Source organism: Piliocolobus tephrosceles, chromosome 12 (genome assembly GCF_002776525.5).
Source record: "Piliocolobus tephrosceles isolate RC106 chromosome 12, ASM277652v3, whole genome shotgun sequence".
NCBI lineage: Eukaryota > Metazoa > Chordata > Mammalia > Primates > Cercopithecidae > Piliocolobus > Piliocolobus tephrosceles.
Window position 1 is genome coordinate 20255702 of NC_045445.1, and position 8403 is coordinate 20264104.

An 8403-nucleotide genomic window follows, 5' to 3' on the forward strand; every position below is an offset into this window, starting at 1 on the left:
TAAATTATAGTATACTAAATAAATATTCATATATTACAGTTTTTTCATTTCCCTATACATTTATAAATAATAGGTAAGTTTTTAATATTTTGACAAAAAATTTCAGGGTCACTGAACAATTGTAACTTTTTTCATTAATTATTAATATCTCTTTGCACAGTTCAACTTACATGGTCATTTTTACAGTTTAGCATTACCAAGCAAAGAGAAGATTCCTGTACTATATCTCTTTTGCTTTGTTTTGTTTTGTTTTTTTGAGACGGAATCTCGCTCTGTCATCCAGACTGGAGTGCAGTGCCGTGATCTCTGCTCACTACAACCTCTGCCTCCTGAGTTCAAGAGATTCTCCTGCCTCAGCCTCCCGAATAGCTGGGATTACAGGTGTGTGCCACCATGCCCAGCTAATTTTTGTATTTTTAGTAGAGATGTGGTTTCGCCATGTTGGCCAGGCTGGTCTTGAACTCCTGAGCTCAAGTGATCCACCTGCCTTGGCCTCCCAAAGTGCTGTGATTACAGGCATGGGCCACCACGCCTGGCCCTATATCTCCTAAAAAGCAACCACTCAGGCCAGGTGCAGTGTCTCACACCTGTAATCCCAGCACTTTGGGAGGCCGAAGCTGGTGAATCACCTGAGGTCATGGGTTCGAGACTAGCCTGGCCAACATGATGAACCATCGTCTCTACTAAAAATACAAAATTTAGCCGGGCATGGTGGAGCTTGAATCTGGGAGGCAGAGGTTGCAGTGAGCCGAGATTGTGCCATTGCACTGCAGCCTGGGTGACAGAGCAAGACTCCTTCTCAAAAACAATAATAATAATAATAATAAATAGTAAGCCAATAAGGAGATAATAAATGAAACATAATCCAAAAGAAGGCAGAAAAAGGAAAAAGGAACAAAAAAAAAGAGGGGATAAAGAGAGATTCATAGTAAGAAGGTAGACTTAAAGCTAAGCCTATCAATAATCACATTAAAAATAAATGGTTAAAACACCCCAATTTTAAAAGGTAAGATTCAAGTATATGCTGCATCCAAGAAATACTCTGTAATCTAAACACTAATAGGTTAAATCTAAAGGTATGGATAAAGATATGCCAAGTTGCCACTAATCAAAAGAAAGCTGAAGTGGTTGCATTAATATCAGACAAAGTAGATTGCAGAGTAAAACCTATTATCAAGGGTAAGAGCACAATTTCATAATGATAAAGGGGTCAATTATTCAACAGAATGTAATAAGCCTTAATATTTGTGTGACTAATAACAGAACTTAAAATTACATGAAGCAAAAACTGATCAAACTATAAGAAAAAATAAATCCCCAATTGTAGTTAGAGACTTCAACACCCTTCTTTCAATAATTAATAAAACAAATAGGCAGAACACCATTAAGGGTATAGGAGACCTGAAAAACACAATCAGCTAAATTCACCTAACTGATGTTTACAGACCATTCCACCACCAGGAGCAGAATATATATATTTTTTAAGTACACACATTGACCAAGATAAGATATGTTCTGAGACATAAAATAAGTCTTAATATAATTTTGAATGGTTCAAACAAAGTATGTTTTCTGACCACAATGGAATTAAACTAGACATCAGTAACAGAAAGACATTGGAGAAATCCTCAAATATTTGGAAACTAAATAATATACCTTTCAATGACACATAGGTCAAAGATCTCAAAAGAATTTTAAAAGTCTTTTGAACCAAATTAAAATGAAAACACCAAACATTAAAATTTTAGATATGCAGCTAAAACAGTATTTAGAAGAAAATTTAGAGTGCTAAAGGCCTATGTTAGAAGAGAAGCCAGCTCTAGGTTCTCAAATCAATGAATTCAACTTCTACCTTAAAATTCTAGAAAAAGAAAAAATAAAGGCCAAAGTAAGCAGAATGAAGAAAATGATGAAGATTAAAGTAGAAATCAGTAATATAGAAAAGATAAAAACAATAGAGAAAATCAATGAAATTAAAAATTGGCTCTCTGAGAAGATACATAATATTGATAAACTTACAGCCAAACTGATCAGAAAATAAAGACAGATGACACTAATTAGTAATATGGGATGAGAGAAATGATATTACTACGAAGTTTACAGGTATTAAAAGGACAATAAGGGAATATTATGAACAACTTTGTGCCAATAAATTCAACACCTAGATGAAATGAACAAATTATTTGAAAGAAACCTCCTGGTCAGGCACAGTGGCTCACACCTGTAATCCCAGCACATTAGGAGGCTGAGGAGAGCAGATTGCTTGAGCTAAGGAGTTCAAGACCAGCCTGGCCAAAATAGAGAGACTCCATCACTACAAAATTTTTTTTATTATACTTTATGTTCTAGGGTACGTGTGCACAACGTGCAGGTTTGTTACATATGTGTACATGTGCCATGTTGGTGTGCTGCACCCATTAACTCGTCATTTACATTAGGTATATCTCCTAATGCTATCCCTCCCCCTCTCCCCCACCCCACAACAGGCCCCAGTGTGTGATGTTCCCCTTCCTGTGTCCAAGTGTTCTTATTGTTCAATTCTCAGCTATGAGTGAGAACACGTGGTGTCTGGTTTTCTGTTCTTGCAATAGTTTGCTGAGAATGATGGTTTCCAGCTCCATCCATGTCCCTACCAAGGACACGAACTCATCCTTTTTTATGGCTGCATAGTATTCCATGGTGTATATGTGCCACATATTCTTAATCCAGTCTGTCATTGATGGACGTTTGGGTTGGTTCTCAGGACTGTAAACTAGTTCAACCATTGTGGAAGACAGCGTGGTGATTCCTCAAGGATCTAGAACTAGAAATACCGTTTGACTCAGTCATCCCATTACTGGGTATATACCCAAAGGATTATAAATCATGCTGCTATAAAGACACATGCACACGTATGTTTATTGTGGCACTATTCACAATAGCAAAGACTTGGAATGAATACAAAATTTTTTAAAGAAATTAGCTGGGCTAGCCGGGCGCGGTGACTCACGTCTGTAATCCCAGCACTTTGGGAGGCCAAGGCAGGCAGATCACGAGGTCAGGAGATCGAGACCATCCTGGCTAACATGGTGAAACCCTGTGTCTACTAAAAAATACAAAAAGATTAGCCTGGAGTGGTGGTGGGTGCCTGTAGTCCCAGCCTTGGGAGGCTGAGGCAGGAGAATCGCTTGAGCCCAGGAGGTGGAGGGTGCAGTGAGCCGAGATCGTGCCACTGCACTCCAGCCTGGGTGACAGAGCAAGACCCCGTCTCAAAAAAAAGGGAAGAAAGAAAGAAAGAAAAAAAAAGAAATTAGCTGGGCATGGTGGTGCATGCCTATAGTCCCAGCTACTCTGGAGGCTGAGGTGGGAGGGCCTGCTTGAGCACAGTAGGTTGAGGCTGCAGTGAGCTGTGATTGCATCACAGCCTCGACAACAGAGGGACACCTTGTCTCAAACAGAAAAAAAAAAGAAAAAAAAAGATTTCCAGGTTGTGAAGAAAGAAATAAGGCCATTTCTATTGTAGAAAATCCTCCAATGTAATTGACCAAAAAGCTACTAAAACTAATGAGTGAGCTTAGTAAGCTTAGTAAAGTTGTAGGATGCAATATCAATATCCAAAAATTAATTGTATTTCTACATATTAACAATGAATAATGGGAAATTCAAATTAAAAGACAATATTTTTTCAATAAGATAAGAAATATGAAATATTTAGAGATAAATCTGGTTAAAAATATGAAAGATCTGTACACTGTAAACTACAAAATGGTATTGACAGAAATTTAAAAAGATCTAAATAGATGGAGAGATATATTGTGTTCATGGATTAAGACTCAATACTTTTAAATATCAGTTCTCCCTAAATTGATCTAGAGGTTCAACACAGTCCCAATCCAAATCTCAGCAGAGGTTTCAAATAGAAATTGATAAGCTGATTCTGAAATTCATATAGAAATGTAAAGGACCTAAAATAGTAAAAACAATTAAAAAATGTTGGAGGGCTAACACTACTTGATTTCAAGATATAAAGTTACAGTAATCAAACGAGTGTGGTATTGGTGTAAAGACAAATAGATCAATGTGACAAAATGTAGACAGAAATAGACCCACATGTATAGGGACAATTGATTTTTTTACAAAGTGCAAATGCAACTCAATGGAGAAAATATCATCTTTTCAACAAACGGTACTGAAACATTTTAATATCCATATGCAAAAAATTTTATCCCTACTTTACTCAATATACAAAAGTTAACTCCAAATATGTCACAGACCTAGTCTAAACTACAGTCCTAAAACTAAAATTTCCAGAAGAAAACTTTAGAGAAAATCTGTTTTGAACTTGGGTTAGACAAATATTTCTTAGATATAGTAACAAAAGCACATCTACGAAAGAACAAATTAATAGATTGGATTTCATCAGAATCTAAAACTTCTGCCCTTCAAAGTATACTGCTTAAGAGAAAGTAACAAGGCATTGACTAGAAGAAAATAATTGCAAATATTATATTTGATAAAGGACTAGTATAGAGAATATATAGATAACTCTTACAGCTGAATAATATAAAGACAAGTAACCCAATTAAGAAAAAAGGGACAAGTTTTTGTTTGTTTGCTTTTGTAGAGATAAGGTCTCATTGTTGTGTTGTCCAGGCTGCTCTCAAACTCCCTGCCTCAAGCAGTCCTCCCATCTCAGCCACCCCAGATGCTGAGATTATAGGCATGAGCCATCACAACCGGCCAGGTAAAAGTTTTGGGTTTTTGTTGTTGTTGTTGTTTTGAAACAGAGTCTCACTCTGTCACCCAGGCTGGAGTAAAGGCTGGACCTCCCAGGTTCAAGTGATTCTCGTGCCTCAGCCTCCCGAGCAGCTGGGATTTCCATGCTCAGCTAATTTTTGTTTTTTAAAATTTTTAGTAGATGGGCTTTCACCATGTTCTCCAGGCTGGTCTCAAACTCCTGGCCTCAAGTGATCCATCCACCTCGACCTCCCAAAGTGCTGGGATTATAGGCATGAGCCATCGTGCCTGGCTCTGAGACAAAATTTTTGAACAGACACTTTGCTAAAGAAAATATGGCCGGGCGCGGTGGCTCAAGCCTGTAATCCCAGCACTTTGGGAGGCCGAGACGGGCAGATCACGAGGTCAGGAGATCCAGACCATCCTGGCTAACACGGTGAAACCCCGTCTCTACTAAAAAATACAAAAAAACTAGCCAGGCAAGGTGGCGGGCGCCTGTAGTCCCAGCTACTCGGGAGGCTGAGACAGGAGAATGGCCTAAACCTGGGAGGCGGAGCTTGCAGTGAGCTGAGATCCGGCCACTGCACTCCAGCCTGGGCGACAGAGCAAGACTCCATCTCAAAAAAAAAAAAAAAAAAAAAAAGAAAATATATAGTTCGCAAATGAATACATGGAAAACATGCTCAATGCCATTAGCCATTAACAAAATGCAAATTAAAACCACAGTGAGATGTCACTGCATATCTATTAGAGTAACTAAAACTAAAAAGACTGATTATATCAAATGTTGACTAGGATGTGGAAAATCTCTAACTGCTGTATACTGCTGACGGGAATGTAAAATGGTACAACCACTTTGAAAAACAATTTGGCAATTTCTTCAAAAGTTTAATGTATACTTGTTACATGATGCGGCCATTCTACTCCTAGGTATTTTATCCAAGAGATATGAAAACATTCAAAGACTTGTACGTGGATAGTCATAACTTTGTTTGTAACAGCCACAAACTGAAAACAACTCAAATGCCCATTCACAGGTGATTTAATAATTTCTGGAACAGTCAGAAAATGAAATACTATTCAGCAAGAAAAAGGAGTGAACTTTTGTTACATGCAACAGTATGGATGAATCTCAAAATAATTATCCTCAGTAAAAGAAACCAGACAAGGGGCTGGGCGCAGTGGCTTACACCAGTAATCCCAGCACTTTGGGAGGCCGAGACGGGTGGATCACGAGATCAGGAGTTCAACACCAGCCTGGCCAAGATGCTGAAACCCCGTCTCCACTAAAAATACAAAAAAATTTAGCCAGGAGTGGTGGCACACACCTGTAATCCCAGCTACTCAGGAGGCTGAGGCAGGAGAATCGCTTGAACCCAGGTGGCAGAGGTTGCAGTGAGCCAAGATTGTGCCACTGCACTCCAGCCTTGGTGACAGAGCAAGAATCCATCTAAAAAAACAAAACAAAACAACAACAACAACAACAAAAGGAAACCAGACAAGATGACTAAATACTGCATAATTCCAATTATATGAACATTTTTAAAGATGCAAACTAATCTACAATGACATAAAGCAGGTCAGAGGTTTTCTGGGGATGAGGCAGGCAGAAAAGGGGCACTACAGAGGAGCAGGAGGAAAGTTTTAGGGGTGATGAATATGTTCACTATCTTGACTATGGTGATAGTTTTGTGAGTATATACTTATGGCAATAATTATGAAATGATATACTTTGTTTTCTTCAACTTTTATTTTTTATTTTTTATTTTTTGAGACAGAGTCTCGCTGTGTCACCCAGGCTGGAGTGCAGTGGCCGGATCTCAGCTCACTGCAAGCTCCGCCTCCCGGGTTTACGCCATTCTCCTGCCTCAGCCTCCCGAGTAGCTGGGACTACAGGCGCCCGCCACCTCACCTAGTTTTTTGTATTTTTTAGTAGAGACGGGGTTTCACCATGTTAGCCAGGATGGTCTCGATCTCCTGACTTCATGATCCGCCCGCCTCAGCCTCCCAAACTGCTGGGATTACAGGCTTGGACCACTGTGCCCGGCCAACTTTTATTTTAAATTCAGGGGGCACATGTTCAAGATGTGCAGGTTTGTTACATAGGTAAACAGGTGCCATGGTGTTTTGCTGCACAGATCATCCCATCCCCTAGGTATTAAGCCTGGCATCCATTAGCTATTCTCCCTGATGCTCTCTCTCCCCACACTCCACAGGCCCCAGTGTGTGTTGTTCACCTTCATGTGTCTATGTATTCTCAGAAATGATACACTTTTTAAATTAACAAATAAAATTAGATATATTTATGGTATACAATATGTTTTGAAATATGTATACATTGGTGGATAGTTAAATCAAGCTGATTAACGTATGTGTTACCTCACATACTTGTCAACTTTTGTGGTGACAGTACTTAAAATCTATTTTTTTCAGCAATTTTCAAGAATGCAATACTATATTGTTATTAACTATAGTCACCACGTTGTACAATAGATGTCTTAAATTCATTCATCCTCTCTAACTGAACTTTTGTATCCTTTGATCAAAATCTCTCAATCCCTCCACAGTCGTGGTAATCATCATTCTACTTTCTACTGCTATGAGTTTGACTTTTTTAGACTTCATATATAAATGAGATTATGTGCTATTTGCCTTTATGTGTCTGACTTATTTTCTGTAACATAATGTCCTCTAGGTTCATCCATGTTGTCACAAATGACAGGATTTCCTTCATTTTGAGGCTGATTAGTATTTCATTGAATATGTATACCACATTTTCTTTATCCATTCACCCATGGCTGGATACTTAGGTTGATTCCATACCTTGGCTATTGCGAATAGTGCTATAATGAACATGAGAATGCAGATATATCTTTGACATACTGATTTTGAAATGATAAACTTTTAATACATACAATTCATTTTATGTCAATTATACCTCAATAAAGCTGTTTTTAAAGTATTGTCGGCCGGGCGCGGTCGCTCACGCCTGTAATCCTAGCACTTTGGGAGGTCGAGGTAGGTGGATTGCCTGAGCTCGGGAGTTCAAGACCAGCCTGGGCAACACGGTGAAACTCTGTCTCTATTAAAATACAAAAGAAATTAGCCGGGTGTGGGGGCATGTGCCTGTAGTCCCAGCTACTCGGGAGGCTGAGTCAGGAGAATTGCTTGAACCCAGGAGGCAGAGATTGCAGTGAGCCGAGATCATGCCACTGTACTCCAGCCTCGGCAACAGAGATCCCACCTCTAAAAAATAAAACATAAAAAATAAGTATTGTCAAAAGAGGAATAAGGATTTTGAACATTCTAGACAGCTTGATTCTCTTAAAGGAGATTGTAGGATAAGATAGTATTAATCTCTAAGAAACGTGTGTGTTTTGAAAAGAAAACATTGTTTTGTCACATTACCATTATTTGTTTGTAGTAACAATATTCCTTTCCTTCCCTTCCCTTCCCTTCCCTTCCCTTCCCTTCCCTTCCCTTCCCTTCCCTTCCCTTCCCTTCCCTTCTTTGTTTTCAGAGTCTTGCTCTGTCACCAGGCTGGAGTGCAGTGGTGTGATCTTGGCTCACTGCAACCTCTGCTTTCCCAGGTTCAAACAATTCTCCTGCTTCAGCTTCCCGAGTAGCTGGGATTACAAGCACCGGCCACCATGCCCAGCTAATTTTTGTATTTTTTTTTTTTTTTAG